Below are 24,564 nucleotides of genomic sequence, written 5' to 3'. Positions count from 1 at the left end.
TGTTTGTCTGTATTTTTAAACTTTACTTATTTTTATGTAAGGTGATTTAAGTTTTTTTCTTCTGTCAATTTGTGAGTAGTATTTGCATAGTAAGGAAATTGGGTCTTGATATGTTTTCTATGTTGTAAATATTTTTAAGTGGATTTTTAATTTGTTTATGGTGTTTTAAAAGCATGCATTAGTTTAATTTGCTTGATGTTTGCATAGTCATATATGCTAATCATGTTCTTCCTGACTTCTGGGAGATGATGTATTTTTAAAGCTACTTTGATTCTGTTCTCCCACTCTTTTCTCTTGCTATGTTGGTCATATTTTTTATTTGCAAGAGAAAGAAAAAAGGTTTTTGCTGATTTTTTCCTTCAATTCTTTATCTCATCAAGGACAATTTTAAGGGGTATCATAGCCCTGCCGTACGCCGGAGGGGTGCAGTGAACTAAGGCTTTGCGTGTGCTGAGGACAGGATTACCTTGTTGAGATCCTCGCATGCATATATGATCACAGCCCAGGAGGGCAGCACAGCCAGGCAGCAGGTGAGGGCAGCCCAGGGCTTGGGAGATTCCTACATTTCAGGATGGCTTTGGTGTTTGCAGGTCACATATAATTTAATGTTTTCAGTTACACTGTATCAACTTTAAAAATAATTCGGTGAGGGAAGGAACCTCGATCTTGGCATCCTGGGGTTCTGGGTTCTGCCCTCTGTCCTGGCATCCCGAAGGGTCTGATGATGTTTGCTGGGTGTGTGGCAGCTCCAGGGCTCGGCTGCCTCTTTTTGGTTATTTGGTTTCTTGTTCCTCCCAGTGACTGAAAACCCCTCCCTCCCTGGCTTTTTATAGAAGCTCAGAAAAGAGCTTATTCTGTGACTGCATCCGGACCTTGAGTTCTTTGGCTCTTGTGTGAGTGGATGGTGACACCAGGCCAGCTGGGGATTCTTCCCAGGCTGGGCTCACAGGCTGGGGCTGGGCACACGGAGCAGCTGCGGGAAAAGGATCTGGACACCAGCCCCCCCAGCGTGTCACCTGCAGGAAGGTGAGGTGGGAACAGAGTGACGTCCAGGCATGTTCAGGTGAGGCCTTTGTCTTTTCTTTGCTTGCGCAGTGGGACTTCATGCTCTAACTTGCATCGGGTGACCAGAAAATGGCAGAGGAGCCCCACCCTGGGCAGTGATTTTAATATTACAATGACATTAAAATCAGGAGAAAGGCGTGAGGGTCAGGCTGCAGTCCCTCTGGTCTTCAGGCAGCTGGACCTGGTCAGGTCCTTATAGGGAATCCCAGAGTCCTGTTTCAGTGACCTCAGAAGGCATCACTCAAAGAGATAGATAGGTCCTTCCTTGTATGGTCAGGAATTCAGCCTGGTCAGCAGATTTAGGAGCACCCCCACCCCTTCCTGCTCCGTGAGTCAGTCTACTTGTTAAGGACTGCAAGCGGGGGAGGGAACATGCCTGGATGTGTGAGGGCCATCAGGACCTGTGTTGCTCTGTCACATGTCTGCAGGACCCAGTCTCTTTCCTATCCTGCCTCAATTTGACAGAAAATCAAGACACCTAAGAAATTTGGGATGAAATGTTGTTATGGGAAAAGTGAGGGATGACAGTCCATGAACATGACTTTAGGGACAATAAGGGGTCTGAAAATATCAGACGAAGAACAACATCTCATCCATTTGAAAAGTGAAAAGTGGAATCTTGTTTGAATTTGTATTTCTTTGATGACTGGCAAGGGTAAATATTCTTTCCTTCCTTCATTTCTCCTTCCTTTCCTTCCTTTCCTTCCTTCTTTGAAACAGGGTCTCGCTCTGTTGCCCAGGCTGGAGTGCAGTGGTGCCATCATGACTCAATGCAGCCTTGACCTCCTGTGCTCAAGTGATCCTTCCAGCTCACCCTCCCCAGTAGCTGGGACTAAAGGCGTACACCACCATGCCCAGCTACTTAAATTTTTTTTTTTTTTTTTTTTAGAGACAAGGTTTCCCTACGTTGCCCAGACTGGTCTTGAACTCCTAGCCTCAAGCAGTCCTTCTGCCTCAGCCTCCCAATGTGCTGGGATTAAAGGCATGAGCCACTGCACCTGACCAAGGGTAAATATTTTCTGTATGTTAATTACCTTCTGTATTTCTTGCCATAAAACTTAAAACCAATCCCTTTAAAACTTGTTTATATGGATGCTTCCATAAGCAATTCTTCACCTGTATTTAATCAAGCACGGATCTAGGTGTTGCTGTGAAGGTATTCTGCAGATGCGCTCCGTGTCTGCAATCAGTTAACTTGAAGTAAAGGAGATTACACTCTGTAATGTGGGTGGGCCTCACCCAGCCAGCCATAGGCCTTACTGTTAAAGACAGAGGTTTCCATAGAGGAAGATGTTCCACCTCAACACGGCAGCACTGGCTCCTGCCTCAGTTTCCAGCTGCTGACCTGCACCACTGATTTTGGATTCGGCCGCCGCACAATCGCATGGCAAATTTCTTAAAATTGTCCTCTCTCTCATCTCCTGTTGGTTCTGTTTTTCTGGAGAAACCTGACTGATATAGTAATGGACAAGATCAGCAGCTGCGTGGAGCCCTATGTCTGAGCTAGGGATGAGGGCTTCGGAATGTCCTTCAGTGTTGACACTAAAACACATCTGCTATTTCTCGCTCATATCATTATCAACCAGCAGATCACCTGGCTCAGAATACTCTAGCTCTGTCATTGTTTTATAAGCTCAAAGAACAAAGAGCTGCCAGTATCTTAACCCCTCCCAAATCTAAATTAAAGGCGCCATTGGAAAAGAAAAATGGCCTAGATAGAGAGGAAGGGCAAGTACAGTAATTCACAACACCTTGTGCAGAGGCGAACATCTATGCTGACACAGACAAGCTCCTGGAATGCCCCGTTTCGGTGAGACTGTGGTTTCCTCACTGAGCAAGGTTTTCCTCTAAAGACTGCCCTGACCAAACAGAGCCTTGAAGGTGTTTGGTGTCTGCTGACTGTGGATCAGGCATCCTGCTGGGCGCTACAGAGGGCACAACACAAGTAAGGCACATAGAGCTCACAGGCAATGCTTATTTTGGTAGAAACATGAGCAAAGGGTGTTTCTGTTTTATTTGTTTTGTTTTTGCAAGGATTAGAGAGGAATCCAACTAGGTGCATTTGTTCAGAATGCAGGCTAAGGGGGATTCGACAGTCACTATGAGACCAGGTAGGACGGGATAGGGATATGAAGTGGAAGGATGACAATGGAGTCAAATGGAAGGAATCGAATCTATTGCTTAGGCTCCTGTGGCTTCACAGTTTTCTTCAACCGCATTGCCTACACACTTTATAATAAAATTAAAATTAAGATGATGGCAATCAAATAAGCAATTCACAAGGGCAGATCTTGTTCTGCTTCATTATCGGATTCACTTCTGAGGAGCTTCCTGAAAGCCTGGAAAAAAAAGAAGAAAAAGGAAAACACAGTAAGTGACCAAACTTTTGTTTCCAGAAAGTAAGAAAATACTAATTAGGACCCATTTATGAGACACAACAGAGTACTGGTGCTGAAGTATCCCTCTCCACATCAACAAGTAGAAACTGAACAGAATGCATGAAGCACCTGTTTTCAGACACTGAGGACGACAGCCAAGTGTGGGATTCCTGGCGAGTGCGTGGGGTGTGCTCTGGGATCGCTGAGAGGCTCTCTCTGGACTGTGGCATGAGCGGGTGGAGCCCATGTACAGCATGGTGGCCTCATGGAGTTGGGGACAGATGGTAGAGGTTGGGGTGTGTGAGGAGGTGGCAAGGTTTGCAGTGGGTGTCTGACAGGATCTGAAGAAATCTGCGGAGAGCCCTCTTGAGCCTCATGGAGAACAAGGAACACTTTGAGCAGAACGGAGAGTCCAGAGTAGCCCACGCAGAAGGCTGGGGAGACCGCACTGCACACCCGCATTCAACAGGGACACAGAACGGCACGCGCCGTGCACGGGTCTCTCTCAGCTGCCAGGTAGGGCTATGCGGGGGCTTCTCCAGCTAAACTTACACGGAAGCCTGCGAAAGTCAGCCAGTCCCACTGATAAATTCACTGCCGACCAAGCAAAACTCAGCAGCCCTTACATCTGACTGATGTCCATATGAGAGAAAAGAGAGGAGGACTTCAGAGACACCCACAGCTCCAACGACAGAGTCCAGCATTTCAGCAGGATGGCATCCTATAATGTTAAACGCACAATGAAGACAATCGCTAGAGGTGAAAAGAAGCAGGGAGATGAACACCATAACCAGGAGGGGAAAAGGTCAGTGGAGACCTACCTGGATGTAGTGGGAATGTGAGAATGAGCAGACAAGGACTTAAAGCAGCTGATATTTCAGAGACTTGAAGCAAAAGAGAAACAAAAAGGTGAATGGTTGGGGATTTTAACAAAAATTCCAAACTATTAAAAAGAATAAAACACAAATTCTAAAGCTGAGAAATATAATATGGGAAATAAAAAAATTTACTGGACTGGCTTACAACAGCTTGGATATGAGAGAAGAAAAGAATAGTGCCTTTGCATGCAGGGCAATAGAAATATCCAAAAGAAGAACAGGGAAAAACTGACAATAATTCTAGATGTGTGTGTGCCTGATAGCAGAGCTTCAAAATACATGAAGAAAATGGCATAACTGGTGGAGAAATAGACAAAATCCACAAAGACAATTCCATGGCTTCAACATTTCTCTTTCAGTGATTGGTAGAACCAACAGACCAAAATTTGGTGAGAATAAAGCATATTTGAACATCATGGCAGAAAGAAAGTAAGTTATTTTCAGAAATCATGCTGGAACTGGATATCCATGTGGAGAAAAGGAACCTCAACTTCCACTTCCTACTCGGTGGGTTGACTTGTGTCCTCCAAAGGTTCACACCCACCTGGGACTTCAGAGAGTGACTATTTGGAATTAGAGCCTTTGCAGATGTAATTGAAGATCTTAAGATGACTCATCCTGAATTTAGGATGAATCCTAAATCCAGTGACTGATGTCCATATGAGAGAAAAGAGAGGAGGACTTCAGAGAAACACATAGGAGGAAACCCACTAAAATGGCTATTTTTAAAATTCTTATACTTTAAGTTCTGGGATACATGTGCAGAACGTGCAGGTTTGTTACATTAGGTATACACGTGCCATGGTGGTTTGCTGCACCCATAAACACATCATCTACATTAGGTATTTCTCCTAATGCTATCCCTCTCCTAGCCGCCGACCCCCGACAGGCCCCCATGTGTGATGTTCCCCTCCCTGTGTCCATATGTTCTCATTGTTTAACTCCCACTTATGAGTGAGAACATATGGTGTTTGGTTTTCTGTTCCTGTGTTAGTTTGCTGAGAATGATGGCTTCTAGCTTCATCCATGTCCCTGCAAAGGACATGAACTCATCCTTTTTTATGGCTGCATAGTGTTCCACGGTGTGCCACATTTTTTTTTATTATACTTTAAGTTCTAGGGTACATGTGCACAACGTGCAGGTTTGTTACATATGTATACATGTGCCATGTTGGTGTGTTGCACCCATTAACTTGTCATTTACATTAGGTATATCTCCTAATGCTATCCCTCCCCTCTTCCCCCACCCCACAACAGGCTCCGGTGTGTGATGTTCCCCTTGCTGTGTCCAAGTGTTCTCATTGTTGAATTCCCACCTATGAGTGAGAACACGTGGTGTTTGGTTTTTTTGTCCTTGCGATAGTTTGCTGAGAATGATGATTTCTAGCTTCATCCATGTCCCTACAATGGACATGAACTCATCATTTTTTATGGATGCATAGTATTCCATGGTGCATATGTGCCACATTTTCTTAATCCAGTCTATCATTGATGGACATTTGGGTTGGTTCCAAGTCTTTGCTATTGTGAATTGTGCCACAATAAACATATGTGTGCATGTGTCTTTATAGCAGCATGATTTATAATCCTTTGGGTATATATCCAGTAATGGGATGGCTGGGTCAAATGGTATTTCTAGTTCTAGATCCCTGAGGCATCGCCACACTGTCTTCCACAATGGTTGAGCTAGTTTACAGTCCCACCAACAGTGTAAAAGTGTTCCTATTTCTCCACATCCTCTCCAGCACCTGTTGTTTCCTGACTTTTTAATGATTGCCATTCTAACTGGTGTGAGACGGTGTCTCATTGTGGTTTCGATTTGCGTTTCTCTGATGGCCAGTGATGATGAGCATTTTTTCATGTGTCTTTTGGCTGCATAAATGTCTTCTTTTGAGAAGTGTCCATTCATATCCTTTGCCCACTTTTTGATGGGGTTGTTTGGTTTTTTCTTGTAAATTTCTTTGAGTTCATTGTAGATTGTGGATATTAGCTCTTTGTCAGATGAGTAGATTGCAAAAATTTTCTCCCATTCTGTGGGTTGCCTGTTCACTCTGATGGTAGTTTCTCTTGCTGTGCAGAAGCTCTTCAGTTTAATTAGATCCCATTTGTCAATTTTGGCTTTTGTTGCCATTGCTTTTGGTGTCTTAGACGTGAAGTCCTTGCCCATGCCTATGTCCTGAATGGTATTGCCTAGGTTTTCTTCTAGGGTTTTGTTGTCGTTTTTTTTTTTTTGAGATGGAGTCTCACTCTGTCCCCCAGGCTGGAGTGCAGTGGTGAGATCTCGGCTCACTGCAAGCTCTGCCTCCCAGGTTCACGCCATTCTCCTGCTTCAGCCTCCCAAGTAGCTGGGACTACAGGCGTCCGCCACCACGCCTGGCTAATTTTTAGTATTTTTAGTAGAGATGGGGTTTCACCATGTTAGCCAGGCTGGTCTTGATCTCCTGACCTCCTGATCCACCCGCCTCGGCCTCCCAAAGTGCTGGGATTACAGGCGTGAGCCTCCATGCCTGGCCCTCTGCTAGGGTTTTTATGGTTTTAGATCTAACATTTAAGTCTTTAATCCACCTTGAATTAATTTTTGTATAAGGTGTAAGGAAGGGATCCAGTTTTAGCTTTCTACATATGGCTAGCCAGTTTTCCCAGCACCATTTATTAAATAGGGAATCCTTTCCCCATAGCTTGTTTTTGTCAGGTTTGTCAAATATCAGATAGTTATAGATGTGTGGTATTATTTCTGAGGGCTCTGTTCTGTTCCATTGGTCTATATCTTTGTTTTGGTACCAGTACCTTGCTGTTTTGGTTACCATATCCTCGTGGTATAGTTTGAAGTCAGGTAGCATGATGCCTCCAGCTTTGTTCTTTTGGCTTAGGATTGTCTTGGTAATGCGGGCCTTTTTTTGGTTCCATATGAACTTTAAAGTAGTTTTTTCCAATTCTCTGAAGAAAGTCATTGGTAGCTTGATGGGGATGGCATTGAATCTATAAATTACCTTGGCCAGTATGGCCATTTTCACAATATTGATTCTTCCTATCCATGAGCATGGAATTTTCTTCCATTTGTTTGTATCCTCTTTTATTTCATTGAGCAGTGGTTTGTAGTTCTTCTTGAAGAGGTCCTTCACATCCCTTGTGAATTGGATTCCTAGGTATTTCATTCTCTTTGAAGCAATTGTGAATTAGAGTTCACTCATGATTTGGCTCTCTGTTTGTCTGTTATTGGTATATAAGAATGCCTGTGATTTTTGCACATTGATTTTGTATCCTTGAGACTTTGCTGAAGTTGCTTACCAGCTTGAGGAGATTTTGGGCTGAGACGATGAGGTTTTCTAAATATACAATCATGTCATCTGCAAACAGGGACAATTTGACTTCCCTTTTCCTAATTGAATACCCTTTATTTCTTTCTCCTTCCTGATTGCCCTGGCCAGAAATTCCAACATTATGTTGAATAGGAGTGGTGAGAGAGGGCATCCCTGTCTTGTGCCAGTTTTCCAAGGGAATGCTTCCAGTTTTTGCCCATTCAGTATGATATTGGCTGTGGGTTTGTCGTAAATAGCTCTTATTATTTTGAGATACATCCCACAAATACCTAATTTATTGAGAGTTTTTACCATGAAGGGCTGTTGAGTCTTTTCAAAGGCCTTTTCTGCATCTATTAAGACAATCATGCGGTTTTTGTCTTTGGTTCTGTTTATATGCTGGATTATGTTTATTGATGTGCATATATTGAACCAGCCTTGCATCCCAGGGATGAAGCCCACTTGATCATGGTGGATAAGCTTTTCGATGTGCTGCTGGATTTGGTTTGCCAGTATTTTATTGAGGGTTTTTGCATCAACGTTCATCAGGGATATTGGTCTAAAATTCTCTTTTTTTGTTGTGTCTCTGTCAAGCTTTGGTATCAGAATGATGCTGGCCTCATAAAATGAGTTAGGGAGGATTGCCTCTTTTTCTATTGATTGGAATAGTTTCAGAAAGAATGGTACCAGCTTTTCCTTGTACCTCTGGTAGAATTCGGCTGTGAATCTGTCTGGTCCTGGACTTTTTTTTGGTTGGTAAGCTATTAATTATTGCCTCAATTTCAGAGACTGTTATTGGTGTATTCAGGGATTCAACTTCTTCTTGGTTTAGTCTTGGGAGGGTATATGTGTCCAGGAATTTATCCATTTCTTCTAGATTTTCTAGTTTACTTGCATAGAGGTGTTTATAGTATTCTCTGATGGTAGTTTGTATTTCTGTGGGATCGGTGGTGATATCCCCTTGATCATTTTTTATTTCATCTATTTGATTATTCTGTGTTGTCTTCTTTATTAGTCTGGCTAGCAGTCTTTCAATTTTGTTGATCTTTTCAAAAAACCTGCTCCTGGATTCATTGATTTTTTTAAGGTTTTTTTTGTGTCTGTATCTCCTTCAGTTCTGCTCTGATCTTAGTTATTTCTTGCCTTCTGCTAGCTTTTGAATGTACTTGCTCTTGCTTCTCTAGTTCTTTTAATTGTGATGTTAGGGTGTCAATTTTAGATCTTTCCTGCTTTCTCTTGTGGGCATTTAGTGCTATAAATTTCCCTCTACACACTACTTTAAATGTGTCCCAGAGATTCTGGTATGTTGTGTCTTTGTTCTCATTGGTTTCAAAGAACATCTTTATTTCTGCCTTCATTTCGTTATGTACCCAGTAGTCATTCAGGAGCAGGTGGTTCAGTTTCCATGTAGTTGAGCGGTTTTGAGTGAGTTTCTTAATCCTGAGTTCCAGTTTGATTGCACTGTGGTCTGGGAGACAGTTTATTATAATTTCTGTCCTTTTACATTTGCTGAGGACTGCTTTACTTCCAACTATGTAGTGAATAGGTGCAGTGTGGTGCTGAGAAAAATGTATATTCTGTTGATTTGGGGTGGAGAGTTCTGTAGATGTCTATTAAATCCACTTGGTGCAGAGCTGAGTTCAATTCCTGGATATCCTTGTTAACTTTCTGTCTTGTTGATCTGTCTAATGTTGACAGTGGGGTGTTAAAGTCTCCCATTATTATTGTGTGGGAGTCTAAGTCTCTTTGTATGTGCCACATTTTCTTTATCCAGTCTATCATTGATAGGCATTTGGGTTGGTTCCAAGTCTTTGCCGTTGTGAATAGTGCTGCAGTAAACATATGTGTGCATGTGTCTTTATAGTAGAATGATTTATAATCCTTGGGTATATACCCAGTAATAGGATTGCTGGGTCAAATGGTATTTCTAGTTCTAGATCCTTGAGGAATCGCCATACTGTCTTCCACAATGGTTGAACTAATTTACACTTCCACCAACAGTGTAAAAGCATTCCTATTTCTCCACATCCTCTCCAGCATCTGTTGTTTCCTGACTTTTTAGTGATCGCCATTCTAACTGGTGTGAGATGGTATCTCATTGTGATTTTGATTTGCATTTCTCTAATGACCAGGGATGATGAGCTTTTTCTCATATGTTTGTTGGCCACATGAATGTGTTCCTTTGAGAAGGTCTGTTCATATCCTTTGCCCACTTTTTGATGGGGTTGTTTGATCTTTTCTTGTAAATTTGTTTAAGTTCTTTGTAGATTCTGGATATTAGCCCTTTGTCAGATAGGTAGATTGTAAACATTTTCTCCCATTCTGTGGATTGCCTGTTCACTCTGATGATAGTTTCTTTCACTGTGCAGAAGCTCTTTAGTTTAATTAGATCCCATTTGTCAATTTTGGCTTTTGTTGCCATTGCTTTTGGTGTTAATCATGAAGTCTTTGCCCATGCCTATGTCCTGAATGGTATTGAAAATGGCTAATTTTTTAAAAACCTGAAAACAGCTATTGGTGAGGCTGGGTAACCACAGGAGCTCTGGTGTCCAGCGCACCCCTTGACTAGACTCTACTCCCTCTGCGGGTGTGGCACAGTGTATTCATCTTGGCAAGCTCAGCCTACCATAAAAGGATATTCAGTAACTGTCTGCTAAATCGGGGAATGAAGTTGGAGCTGTGCGGTGCATGGCTGGCCCCTCACATGAGGTCACTCAGGAGTTGCTCATTCTCATTTGAAGGGAGGTTGTCGTAACATAGTTTTATCAATGGTTCAGTTGGCAAGAGTACGTTTACTGGTGCGAATACAAATGGATTTGTCTGGAGTGCAGTGGGAGAGAGGCCAAAGGGAAATTGTAGTCAGGCTACTTGAGGGCTGTGGGCGGGTGAGCAGGAAGCTGGATCACAGATATGGAGAAGGGGAGGGAGTCCACCAGCTCAATTCAAGTCAGGAGCAGGGGACGAGGAGCCTGGGGTGGCCTGGAAATAAGGCCATTTCAACCACCGTCTGTTTCCTGCAGATCTTTTCGAAGCCCCTCACCCCCACCACCTTTTTAAAATCTCCTGTGGTTTTGTGTACTTCTGCCTACATGGGTGTTTTTAATGCTGGTATTTACAGACTGTGTGTGTTTGTTTTATCTTAAATCTCTTACAAGAACTCAAGCATAAAGCACTCCAACAATTTTTAAAAATTAAACTAGTTTGCATGATTGCTTTGGAGGGCCTGGAGAAACAATCTCAGAAACAGTGGGTGCAGCAGTTTCTATATTAATTTTTCTACTATTGTACACTCTTTCTCTACTAGAGCAGGCAATGAGAGTAAGAATCGTTAGACCTAAATTTTTTTTGAAAGTAGGCTTGACATTTTGAATTTATTTATCTTGTATTTTGAAAATTACTATGATTTGAACATAATAGTTTATGATATGTATGATCGTGCCTTGGGAAATGTATGGGCTGAGTTTTGGAGAATCAAAATCTATTGGTCAGATTTGACAAGTGAGTACAATCACTCCTAATTATACAGAAGTGCTTTCGAGACCACTGTGCACGCGAATAAACTTCACAATCCTGGCTGTTGGGCAGAATCTAAGCTGTCCATTTAAAACAAGCATTTTCCAGGCCCAGTGTTGAGACATGAAAGGGCTCCTCCCAGACTTTCAGTCCAGCTCAATGTTTCAAGCTTTCTGCATTAGACCATGAGCACCTACAAGGGCTGTTTGGATATATATATATTTTTTTCTTTTTCTTTTTTCTTTGAGATGGAGTCTGTCTCTGTCGCCCAGACTGGAGTGCAGTGGCGCCATCTCGGCTCGCTGCAAGCTCCGCCTCCCGGATTCATGCCATTCTCCTGCCTCAGCCTCCCGAGTAGCTGGGACTACACGCCCGGCTAATTTTCCTATTTTTAGTAGAGATGGGGTTTTGCCGTGTTAGCCAGGATAGTCTCGATCTCCTGACTTTGTGATCTACCCGCCTTGGCCTTCCAAAATGCTGGAATTACAGGCATGAGCCACCGCGCCTGGTCTGTCTGGATATTTTTAAGGAGGATTAGGGGATTGGGACGGGCTCTCTTGGCTAAGGAGAAGAAGCTATATTTTCCTTTTTTATTTTGTAGAGACCATGAAATAAGACATTGCTCAAAAGTGTCCTATCAGGGGGCAACCACCAAGCAGGAGGGGAGGGCTACCTCCTTCCCAAGTGCTGTTTCAACTGGACCCACCTCCTACTCCCCCTCTCCACAGGACAGGGCCTGAAATGCCACTCTAAGATTCAATTCTTGAATCATAAGACTGTTCCAAGCAAGAAGTAGATAATTAAAAAGTGTTTTTTTGCGTTGGGCAAATCCTGTGAAATTGCAAATATACTTACCGGTTATCAATGCTGGAGAGTGGGGGATATTACACAACTTTTTTTTTTTTTTTTTTTTTTTAAGTGAAAGGAAGTTTGGACTGAGAAGTCAAAGTCCTTCCCTCTGTGTGTGGACTTCAGTGGAACTCTCAGGTCATAGAGATTCAGGGTGGTCAGAGGCGGTTTGATGTTTTGGGGAGAAAGAACAGCCGTGAAGGATTCTGTGATGCAGGAGAAGGTGGGAGGCCTCAGGACAGAATCAGCAGGTCACCATGCTTTCCTGCGTCATCCACCTGTGGGCCTCTAATGTGTTTCTATGAAGTTTGCATTAAAGTTTCAGCCACTATTTTTCAGAAACATGGTCAACCTCTCCTTCCCTCCTCTATCCTGCTGATAGAGTTCTACAGAAAACAAGGGAATGACTTGAGGAGGTGAGGTAATGCGAAAGGGAGACAGGTCTTTTGGGTTTCTTTCTCCATCGGCTCAGCTGTCAGAATTGCAATTTTGTTTAAATAATTTCTTACGCTCAAATTTATTCATCCATTAAAAGGTGCCATAAATGAAATGCAACTGCCATTTCTTATAGGGGGATTCTGAAGATTGTTGGTGGATTCCTAGAATGTAGCCCGCAGAACTGTGCCTGGAACGATACCGGATCACTGCAAAAGTACAGCGAACAGGGTCGCTTTGAATATTAAAGGAGGACTTTTTCAAAGTGTATAGAGAGCAGTCAAGAGACCACCACAGTAGCTCTGTGTTTTCGTGAGCCAGCTTTCTCGGAATGTGAGCTGGTTCCGCTCTGCCTGGGTTTACTGTTTCAGAGGAGTGGTTCTCAGCTGCCGGACTGGCGTAGTCCCGTATTCACACAGTTTCCTAATCCTGAAACCAGCAATCACAAAGTCAGTTTCTCATCAAGAGATCAAAGTCATTCATTTTTGATACAATCATATTTTCAGGCTAAAGGGAAGGTTGGGAAGGTCAGGCATTAGAATGCTGGAGGAGTGTCCTTGGCAGAGAAGGTAAGATTGCAGACCTTGTTGCTTTTTTCTGTCTCCTTTGAGGCTCAGACAGTCTTGGAGAAACCCAGTCCGGTATTTGGTCTGAGTGACAAATCCATTGCATTTTTAATTACTGCATATCATAGGCGGTGAGACGAGACGGGTAATGACGATTATTCAGCTCAAGAGACTGGGAAGTAGTCATCTGGGTATAATTAGGGAAACGGCTGCTATCTAAATACATAACTTAGTGTAGGTCTCCAACGTTACACACTCTCAACATCCCATTAATGTGGGAAGTGATGGAGGACCCTGTCATATGATTTTAGAAGCTGCTTTGTCTGAATGCCCCCTCCCCCTCCAATGCTTGAAGTCTTGCTGAGAATTTTAAGTAAATCTGTTTTCAGTTAGATTTCGCTCAACGCAAGCAGTTCTGTTTTGTAAGTTCTTCAAGTCAGCTAAATGCTTCTGGAAACTGGTGTTTCCGTGTGAGTTAGACTCCCTGGTGGTGATGAATGCAGCTGTGAAGTGTTCTCCTGGGAGAGGTGGAGGTGGGGGTGAAAGCACATTTCAGAATCCCGCGCTCATCCACGCTGCGGCAGTGACTCTTGTTTCTGGACCAACTGGGCCACTGGCGTGCTTGGTGGTGAGGACTGAGGGTCCCTAGGTCATATGCGATTGACTTCTAGAAAGTCCCTAGACTGTTACATGAGGAATTGCATTTTCAAAGGAGATCTTTGAACGATCTGCCCCAGAGATTGAACAACATCAATTAACAGGAATGCAGTGGCAGAGGACCCAAAGGGTTTCATTTTCTGTCTTTTTTAAACAATCAAAATGAAAAGGTGAGTGAGTGGTCACTGTGCCTAAAGATACATCTGTTTTTAAAAAGTCCTGTAAAAAGTCAAGAATTAATGGAATGGCTCTATTTGTGTTTATGTTTTTTAGTCAAGGAGTGCTGAGATATTTTTCCCTCAGGAAAAAGGTAGAATTCATGCTTCCTGAAAACCATTTTCTTGACGCTCAGTGGAAAGTGAACCCTAAAATTGTGTGGTCTATGGGAAATAACAATGGCTAGGAGATGAGGAGCAGCCTTTGTTTCCTTTTAAGTTTGTTTCCTATTATTCACACGTGTACTTTTCTGGGATTTTGTGAACATTTAAAATTCACGTGAGATAAATGAAGTAGCGTATTTCCCCCTCTGTAGCTAGCATGATTTGCAGGTTCTTAAAGAAGTTCAGACTGTGTGTGTGTATCTGTGTGTGTGCGACTATGTGTGGTGTGTGTTTGTGTGTGTATGTCTGTGTGTGGGGTGTGTTTGTGTGTGTGTATGTGTCTGTGTGTGGTGTGTGTCTTTGATGTGTGTGTGTCTCTCTGTGTGTGGTGTGTGTGTGTGGTGTGTGTGCCTGGGTGTCTGTGTGTGTGTGGTATATGTGTGGTGTGTTTCTCTCTGTGTGTATGGTGTATGAGTGGTGTGTGGGGGGTATGTGTGTTTGTGTGTCTGTGTGGTGTGTGTTTGTGTGTGTATGTGTCTGTGTTGTGTCTGTATGTGTTTCTGTGTGTGTGGTGTATGTGTGGTGTGTGTTTCTGTGTGGTGTGTGAGTCGCTCTGTGTCTGGTCTCTGTGTGTGGTGTGTGTCTGTATTTGTGTGGTGTGTGTGTGTGTCTGTGTGGAGGGTGTGTGATGTGTGTGGTGTCTCTGTGTGTGGTTTGAGTGTCTGTGTGGTATGTGTGTATTTGTGTGTATATGTCTGCGTGTTGTGTGTGTTTCGTGTATGGTGTGTATGTCTGTGTGTGTGGTGTGTATGTCTGAGTGTGTGGTGTGTGTGTGGTATCTGTGTGTGTGGTGTGTGTGTGGTATCTGTGTGTGTGTCTGTGTGCATGGTGTATGTTGGTGTGTGTGTCTGTGTGATGTGTGTGTCTCTGTGTGTGGTGTGTGTGTGTGTGGTGTGTGTGTGCCTGTGTGTGTGTAGAATATGTGTGTGGTGTGTGTCTGTGTGTGTGTGTAGTGTGTGTGTGATGTGTCTGAGTGTGTGGTGTGTGTGTGTGGTGTGTGTGGCCGTGGTGTGTCTGTGTGTGGGGTGTATGTGTGGTGTGTGTGTCTGTGTGGTGTGTGTCTGTGTGTGTGTGTCTGTATGTGTGTAGTGTGTGTGTGGTGTGTGTGTGTAGTGTGAGTGTGTGGTGTGTATGTCTGTGTGTGGCATGTGTGTCTGTGTGTGCAAGTGCCAATGGAGTGGCTATCTCAGTACATTTCCGGGGAGGCTGGGCTGTGGGAAAAGAGGCCAGGTCTTGCACAGCAGGGCCCTGAAGGGGACGACAGTTCCGGAGCAGGACGCCTAGAAGGTTGATGATGGTTGCCATGCTCTTCTGACAAGGCTGGGAAACAGGATGGGAGGGACGCGTCTATCCCTTCGGTAGTGGACGGCCGCATCAAGGAGTGTTTCTTGGAGATGTTTTTGAGGTTCTTGGGATGAGTTTCAACCTTCGTGCCAGCAACCACAATGTGATCTACCAAGGCCTCTGGAGTCCCCAAGTGTGGAGAACGGGATCTGCCTGCATGTCTCCCACTTAAGCCAGGAGGTTTCTGTGCAGTCCAAGAGCTCGGGGTGGGTGAGGGTTGGCAGGCATTCCGAAGCTGACAGTTGACCTGAGCCTTCACAAATGTTCTTCCTGCAGAACTCTTCAAGCTCGGTTTCTGTTGAGTGCTCTCGCCTTCTTTATAAGGACAGAAGTTAAAGACACAACCAATCCCCCAAGGGCTTCTTAAGTAAAGGACTCACGAGGGAACAGCTGATTCCCATTGGGGACCTTCACTTGCTCATTTGCGAGGAGGAGGCTGAGATGTTCTTTTCCAGTTTGAGCTGAGTGGGCAGATAAAACATTTTTTCAGGCAAGTGTGCTGAGAAAGCTTTGAAATCACACCACCTTTGTTTTTTTCCTCAAGATTGTTTTGGCTGTTTGGGGTCCTTTGTGGTTCCATAAACATTTTAGAATTACTTGTTTCTATTTCTGTGAAAAATGCCATTGGAATTTTGGTAGGAATTGCACGAATCTACAGATTGCTTTGGGTAATATAAACGTTTCAACAATATTAATTCCTCCAGTCCATGAACACAGGATAGCTTTTCATTTATTCATGTCTTTTTCAATTTCTTTCATCAGTGTTTTACAGTTTTCTCTTACAGATCTTGTAATTCTTTGGTTAACTTCACTCTTTTTTTTTCTATATAGAGCCCTTACAAATTTATTTTTATTTTTTTTTATTATTATACTTTAAGTTCTAGGGTACATGTGCACAACGTGCAGGTTTGTTACATATGTACACATGTGCCATGTTGGTGTGTTGCACCCATTAACTCGTCATTTACATTAGGTATATCTCCTAATGCTATCCCTCCCCCCTCCTCCCACCCCACAACAGGCCCTGGTGTGTGATGTCCCCCTTCCCATGTCCAAGTGTTCTCATTGTTCAATTCCCACCTCTGAGTGAGAACATGCGGTGTTTGGTTTTTTGTCCTTGTGATAGTTTGCCGAGAATGGCGGTTTCCAGCTTCATCCATGTCCCTGCAAAGGACATGAACTCATCCTTTTTTATGGCTACATAGTATTCCATGGTGTGTATGTGCCACATTTTCTTAATCCAGTCTATCATTGTTGGACATTTGGGTTGGTTTCAGGTCTTTGCTATTGTGAATAGTGCCGCAATAAACATACGTGTGCATGTGTCTTTATAGCAGCATGATTTATAATCCTTCGGGTGTATACCCAGTAATGGGATGGCTGAGTCAAATGGTATTTCTAGTTCTAGATCCTTGAGGAATCGCCACACTGTCTTCCACAATGGTTGAACCAGTTTACAGTCCCACCAACAGTGTAAAAGTGTTCCTATTTCTCCACATCCTCTCCAGCACCTGTTGTTTCCTGACTTTTTAATGGTCACCATCCTAACTTATGTAAGATGGTATCTCATTGTGGTTTTGATTTGCATTTCTCTGATGGCCAGTGGTGATGAGCATTTTTTCATGTGTCTGTTGGCTGCATGTCTTCTTTTGAGAAGTGTCTGTTCATATCCTTTGCCCACTTTTTGATGGGGTTGTTTGTTTTTTTCTTGTAAATTTGTTTGAGTTCTTTGTAGATTCTGGATATTAGCCCTTTGTCAGATGAGTAGATTGCAAACATTTTCTCCCATTCTGTAGGTTGCCTGTTCACTCTGATGGTAGTTTCTTTTGCTGTGCAGAAGCTCTTTAGTTTAATTAGATCCCATTTGTCAATTTTGACTTTTGTTGCCATTGCTTTTGGTGTTTTAGACGTGAAGTCCTTGCCCATGCCTATGTCCTGAATGGTATTGCCTAGGCTTTCTTCTAGGGTTTTTATGGTTTTAGGTCTAACATTTAAGCCTTTAATCCATCTTGAATTAATTTTTGTATAAGGTGTAAGGAAGGGATCCAGTTTCAGCTTTCTATATATGGTTAGCCAGTTTTCCCAGCACCATTTGCTAAATAGGGAATCCTTCCCCCATTGCTTGTTTTTGTCAGGTTTGTCAAAGATCAGATAGTTGTAGATGTGTGGTATTATTTCTAAGGGCTCTGTTCTGTTCCATTGGTCTATATCTCTGTTTTGGTACCAGTACCTTGCTGTTTTGGTTACTGTAGCCTTATAGCATAGTTTGAAGTCAGGTAGCATGATGCCTCCAGCTTTGTTCTTTTGGCTTAGGATTGACTTGGCAATGCGGGCTCTTTTTCAGTTCCATATGAACTTTAAAGTAGCTTTTTCCAATTCTGTGAAGAAAGTCATTGGTAGCTTGATGGGGATGGCATTGAATCTATAAATTACCTTGGCCAGTATGGCCATTTTCACAATATTGATTCTTCCTATCCATGAGCATGGAATGTTCTTCCATTTGTTTGTATCCTCTTTTATTTCGTTGAGCAGTGGTTTGTAGTTCTCCTTGAAGAGGTCCTTCACATGCCTTGTAAATTGGATTCCTAGGTATTTCATTCTCTTTGAAGCAATTGTGAATGGGAGTTCACTCATGATTTGGCTCTCTGTTTGTCTGTTATTGGTATATAAGAATGCTTGTGATTTTTGCACATTAATTTTATATCCTGAGACTTTGCTGAAGTTGCTTACCAGCTTAAGGAGATGTTGGGCTGAGATGATGAGGTTTTCTAAATATACAATCATGTCATCTGCAAACAGGGACAATTTGACTTCCTCTTTTCCTAACTGAATACCCTTTATTTCTTTCTCCTTCTTGATTGCCCTGGCCAGAACTTCCAACATTATGTTGAATAGGAGTGGTGAGAGAGGGCATCCCTGTCTTGTGCCAGTTTTCCAAGGGAATGCTTCCAGTTTTTGCCCATTCAGTATGATATTGGCTGTGGGTTTGTCATAAATAGCTCTTATTATTTTGAGATACATCCCACCAATACCTAATTTATTGAGAGTTTTTACCATGAAGGGCTGTTGAATTTTTTTCAAAGGCCTTTTCTGCATCTATTGAGATAATCATGTGGTTTTTGTCATTGGTTCTGTTTATATATTGGATTACATTTATTGATTTGCATATGTTGAACCAGCCTTGCAGCCCAGGAATGAAGCCCACTTGATCATGGTGGATAAGCTTTTTGACAGGCTCTGAAATTGAGGCAATAATTAATAGCTTACTAACCAAAAAAAGTCCGGGACCAGACGGACTCACAGCCAAATTCTACCAGAGGTACAAGGAGGAGCTGATACCATTCCTTCTGAAACTATTCCAATCAATAGAAAAACAGGGAATCCTCCCTAACTCATTTTATGAGGCCAGCATCATCCTGATACCAATGCCTGACAGAGACACAACAAAAAAAAGAATTTTAGACCAATATCCTTGATGAACATTGTTGCAAAAATTCTCAATAAAATATTAACTTCATTCTTAAGTATCTTACTCTTTTTGTTGCTATTGTAAGTGAGATCATTTTCTTGGTGTCTTTTTTGAATAGATTGTTATTGGTGAAGCAGCATGCCACTGATTTTTTGTATGTTGATTTTGTATTCTGCTATTTTATTGAATTCATTGATTAGTTGTAACACTTTTTTTCTGCATGTTATCTGCAAAGTGGGATAACTTTCCTTCCTCCTGTCTGGTTTGGTTGTCTCTGATGATTTTTTCTTGTCTGATTGCTCTTGCTATTACTTCTAATATTATGCTGAATAGAAGTGGTGAGATTGGGCATTTTTGCCTTGTACCAGATCTTAGAGAAAAAGCTGTTTTCCCTTATTGATTACAATATAAGCTGTGGAATTTTCATAAATAGCATTTAGTATGTTGAAGAAATTTCCTTCTGTGCTTATTTTGTTGAGAGTTTTTATCATGAAAGGATGTTGAACTGTGTCAAATGCTTTTTCTCCATCGACTGAGATGACCATGAGGTTATGTGGTATGCCGCACTGATTGATTTGCATATGTTAGTGAAGAAAGGATGGTTTCTTCAATAAACGGTGCAGGAAAACTGGATATACACATGCAAAAGAATGACACTGGGCCCTTATCTCACACCATCCACAAAAATCAGCTCAAAGTGAATTAAAGACCTAAACATAAGGCTTGAAAGTGTAAAACTCCTAGAAGAAAACATAAGAAGAAAACTCCTTGATATTGGCCTTAGCAATGCTTTTTTTTTTAATCACACCAAAAGCTCAGGCAAAAACAGCAAAAATAACCAAGTGTGACTATATCAAATTAAAAACTTTGCACAGCAAAGGAAACAGTCAGCAAAGGAAAGAGACAGCCTATGGGATGAGACAACATATTTGCAAACCATACATCTGATTAGGAGTTAGTATCCAAAACATATAAGGAACTTGCACAACTAAATAGCAAAACAAACAAACAAACAATAAAAAACCCAAAAAGGGAACAAAAAACAAATAATCCAATTAAAAAATGAGCAAAAGTTTGCAATAGGTCCTTCTTTTTTAAAAGAAGACATACAAATGGCCAACAGATAGACAAAACAGCCTCAACATCTCTAACCATCAGGGAAACGCAAATCAAAACCACAATGAGATAGCACCTCACATCTGTTAGGATGGCTGTTACCAAAAAGCCAAGAGAGAACAAGAATTAGCAGGGATGTGGAGAGAAGGGAACCCTGGTGCGAATGTAAAAAAGAACTGCCATTATAGAAAACACTATGCAATTTCCTCAAAATAATTAAAAATAGATCTACCACATGACCCAGAAATCCCTCTGTTGGGTATAAACCCAAAGGAAATGAAACCAGCACCTCATCAAGAGATCTGTGCTCCTATGTTTACTGCGGTACTATTCACCATGGCCAAGATGGGGAAACCACCCCAATGTTTGTCAGTGAATGAATAGAGAAAGAAACAGTGGTGTGTGTGTGTGCCTGTGTGTGTGTGTACATGTCATCCTTAAAAAAGAAAGATATCTTGCCATTAGTGACAACATGGGTAAACCTGGGGGATGTTATGCTAAGTGAAACAGGCAGACACAGAAAGAAAAATATTTACATGATCTTACTTATATGTGGAATTTTTTAAAAAAAGTCAAATACATAGAAACAGAGTAGAATGTTGGTTACCAGGGGTAAGGAGGGGAAGAAGATAGGGAGATGTAGATGGAAGAGTACAAACTTTCAGGTATGTAGACTGAATAAGCCTAGAGCTCTGAGGTCCAGCAGGTGCAATATAGTTAATTACATTTTTTTTGTGTGTGTATACTCAAAGTTTGCTAAGAGATTCGATTTTAGGTGCTCTTACCACATGCACACACGAGATCTCTAAGTGAGGTGATGAATGTTAATGTGTTTGACTGTAGTAATCATTCACTATGTGTATATGTGTCAAAATATCATGCTACAGACTTTAAACATATATACAATAATAGTAAAAATAAAGACACATATAAAACATTTAAAAAAACCATAAAATCACATCACCTCTTCCCTTGGACTTGAGATTGCCTATAAGACATGAACTCCCGAATCTCTGGGCTGTCCCATTTAAGGTGAGAAAGGAATAATCCTCTGGGTGCTTTGTAGAAATCAAATAAGTGATTCAGGGTTGGTGTAGTGGAGTAAACTACTTTTGTTCAATCATTGCCCCTAGAACTTAGTAGCTGTGAGACCTTTATATCGTGAATTCTCATTCTTGCATATAAAATAGTGATAACAAAATCCTTAATGCACTGATTAATTTTGAAGGGTTAGTGAGATATTTCAAGTAAAATTGCTCAATGCCATACCTAACACAGAAAGTGCTTCAGAAGGGCCAGCTGCAATGATGATGGCAATGACGATGACTCCATGAGAATGGGAAGATGGGGATTTGGGCACCTGCACTGGTCCTGCCAATGGGATGAATACTCCTGCGATGCCAGGCAAGTCATTTCCCCTCACTGACCCTCAGGCTTCTCACCTTTTTTTTTTTTAATGTAGGACTAAGCCAGTGGATCACAAACATCCTGGAGAGCAGTGACCCTGTGATTCCATCACAAGAATATGAAGGACTGAGAAGATCTCCAGCTCTGCCCATTGCACCTTCCCATTGAGAAGCAGCATGGCACCCTGGTGGCAGGGGCTGATACTCAGCCGGGCCAGGGTGCTCTCCTGTTAACCATAACCAAGCTCACAGGACATGGGATGAGCCCACTGTGTGACACAGGGAGCGGGACACAGTCTGTTAAGTCTTGCACAGCCACGCTCTGCCACGCAGGCAGGCCTTTCCTTGGCCTCCCTCTCCCTGCTCGTGCTCATGTGAACATCCACCTACGTGGATAGACGGTTTGGGCTTTGGTTCATTATTGCTCTGTGAATTCCTTGAACTTCCGCATCTGCCCAACCTCCCCCACCCCATTGTTTTCATTGTGTTTCACCAAATGGAAATTCTAGAGTAAGCATGTAAGTCCTCTCCCAAACTTGTTCACTGTTGAGAGTGCTAAAATGCTAACCCCAGATGCTAACTGAGGGGTAGGGTTACTTTATCTTTAGAGCACTGCGAATTGTATGTTAAGTGGAACTTAATGAAAAAATAGTTAATTGACCAACATGAATATCCCCTGAACAGAATCTCCCTGAACAGAATCCTACAATGAAACTAAGGGAGATAAATAAAGCTGTTTACCTGAAAGCTCTCTCTAATCAAGATCCTTTGAAATTTATAAAATATGGTCAATATTTGCACTGGACTTTGTAAAAATAAAGCTTGATAAGAGAAGAGTTTGAAGTGAAATGCTGCCACTTTCTATGCAATATTTGATTTAAATTTAATTCCTAGAAACCTCAGATGAATGCGGTTCATGTATCAAAGCACTCAGCATAATTTATCGCGGCCTTAAATACACAGTGAGCTTACATGTGAATGAATATATATATTATATATCTCTCTCTATATATATACTATATAGATAATGTAGTGTATATATAGTGTATATATACTGTATATATACACTATATATATCGTGTATACATATACTATATATATAGTATATATGTATATGGTCTATGTATCTATCTATAGATAGATAGATAGATATACTTAAAAAAACCCCGTTCCCTTAAGAGCAGTTAAGGGACACCATATATCAAATTTCTTGGCACGTTGTGAATATTAATATCCCCAAAGTGTCAATGTCAAATGATTTGACTTGAAATCACTAAGCTTGGTAATCTCACTATTTTTAAACAAGGCCTAACAGGCCTAACGTCTTTTAATCTTGAATACCAGCAAGTTCTCAGACTTCAGTTGTTTATTTTCTCTTTTCTTTCCTTTAAAAAATTCTGACAAGCTCTTTTCCTTGACACAAAGAAAGCGTGGTTTGAACAACAGAAATTTGCCTCTCATAATTCTGGAGATTGGAAAGTCTAAGGACCAAGCTGCTGGCCAATTTAGTTCTTGGTGAGGACTCTCTTCCTGGCTTGTAGATGGCTGCCTTCTCACTGCATCCTCAGAGAGAGAGAGAGAGAGAGGGCTCCTGTGTCTCTTCGTTTCTCATAAAGCGTCAGCTCTCTTGTATTAGGGTCCCACCCTTAATTACCCCCTTATATGCCCCATGTACAAATAGAGTCACATTGTGAGTTAGAGCTTGGCAGTGAATAATTATGGAGGTTATTGTTGGCTTTAGAATTTCGTGGTAGAAACAATAAATTGCCTTCGTATTTACATTTTTTTTTAACATTAACATGTATTTGCAACAATGAAAACAGCAGGTGAATACATTCTGGGTAGGGGAAAAAGTTAGAGGAGTGCTATCCAGAAGTTATATTTCCTAGGAATATGGGGAATAAAACATTCAATATTGGTGGTTCTAATAGATGAATTAAATTTAATTTGATGTGGAGCGGCCATGTCCCCTGTCTCGGGATGCTGTGTGAAGCTTGGCTCTTGTGACAGCTGTTTAGATTTGCTGAAAGATGTTTTAAGTGTCCTAGGAAAGAGGTTTCCATTCTTTCTAGAACTGATAGTTTTCTCTTAAAGTGGTAATTTATATTTTAATGTTGATGTGGTATCCATCTCAGGTTAATGTTTGGCACTAGGTAATCGAATTTTTAAAAATCTCATTTTATTTTCTGTCTGCTTTTGGGAGAGAGAAGTGGTTAGGTTTTTATTACAGGAAGGATTTTTCTGTTTCTCTATTATAATACCTGAAAGCAAATATATATAAGCTATATATGAAGTCATTAAAATTCTTTTTTCTCATTTTATTTTCACTTTTGGGAAAGATTGCTGCCAATATTTGTGAGATCTCGTTTCAGTTCTATCTTTTACTTCTGCACGTCCATTATCTTAGCCATGCAATGTTTAGTTTGAGGCAGTTTCACCCAAGGGACATACCTTAGAATAGACTCTCATGGCCAGTAATGAATGACTGATGGAGGGAACAGCAGTTTATAGGTTTTTTGTTGTTTTTAAGAAGAAAAATTAACACCCTTCATCAAACCTCCTCTTTCTTCCTTCTCTCCTCCCCTCCATCTCACCCTGCCTCCCCTTGGGATCTTACTCCTGTGATTAGTTTGGGTTCCACACAAAGAAAGATTTATTACTTTAATGTCTTTGTGATTTAGTTTTATGTGATCTTCCTAGGGACACCAGGGAGTACACGCTCCCCTTTCTGAATATGTTGTAAGCTCCTTTGAGGCAAAAATGAATGTTCCTGTGTTACGGGAACAGAGCAGCCCTTATCATCTTCTCGAATCTTATCTTTCTGAGTTAAACATTTGGCATCAGTGACGACGTAAGACCAGACATTGAGGACGAGATGTCAAATGCCAAGTTTGTAGAAAACACACAGTTGATGCAGCTCACATCTCTCAAATTCTTCTCTGTGGACTCTATGCTTACTGTTCCTGAAGATGTTTACCAAATGGGAACAAACCTCCAAAAAAGGAGAATTTTAATTTCTTCTTACCCTACTTAGATGCTGGATTGCATAATGTGGTTGTAATCTTTAACTATTTTTTTAAAAAAATATTTGAGATTAAAAAATACTTAGAGGGGCAATAGTTAGGGCAGGGGAGTGTTCAGTCCCCTTATGAAGATGTTTTTTGGCTGGGCTAGCACCTCGGCCTTGTGTTGAAGGAGTGAGAAGTAAC

At 41.7% G+C, this 24,564-nt stretch overlaps 1 long non-coding RNA gene across 1 annotated transcript; it reads left to right on the top strand.

Moving 5' to 3' along the window:
* Positions 1-543: 543 nt before the first annotated feature.
* On the top strand, positions 544-22,191 carry LOC101127942 (uncharacterized). The gene is made up of 3 exons (XR_008670694.2): positions 544-1,063; positions 1,955-2,073; positions 21,412-22,191. It is a non-coding gene; the product is annotated as an uncharacterized lncRNA (long non-coding RNA).
* The last annotated feature ends 2,373 nt before the right edge of the window (positions 22,192-24,564 follow it).

Source organism: Gorilla gorilla, chromosome 14 (assembly GCF_029281585.2).
Source record: "Gorilla gorilla gorilla isolate KB3781 chromosome 14, NHGRI_mGorGor1-v2.1_pri, whole genome shotgun sequence".
NCBI lineage: Eukaryota > Metazoa > Chordata > Mammalia > Primates > Hominidae > Gorilla > Gorilla gorilla.
Note: the sequence above shows the minus strand (reverse complement) of the source record. Positions and strands in the feature narration are given on the sequence as shown.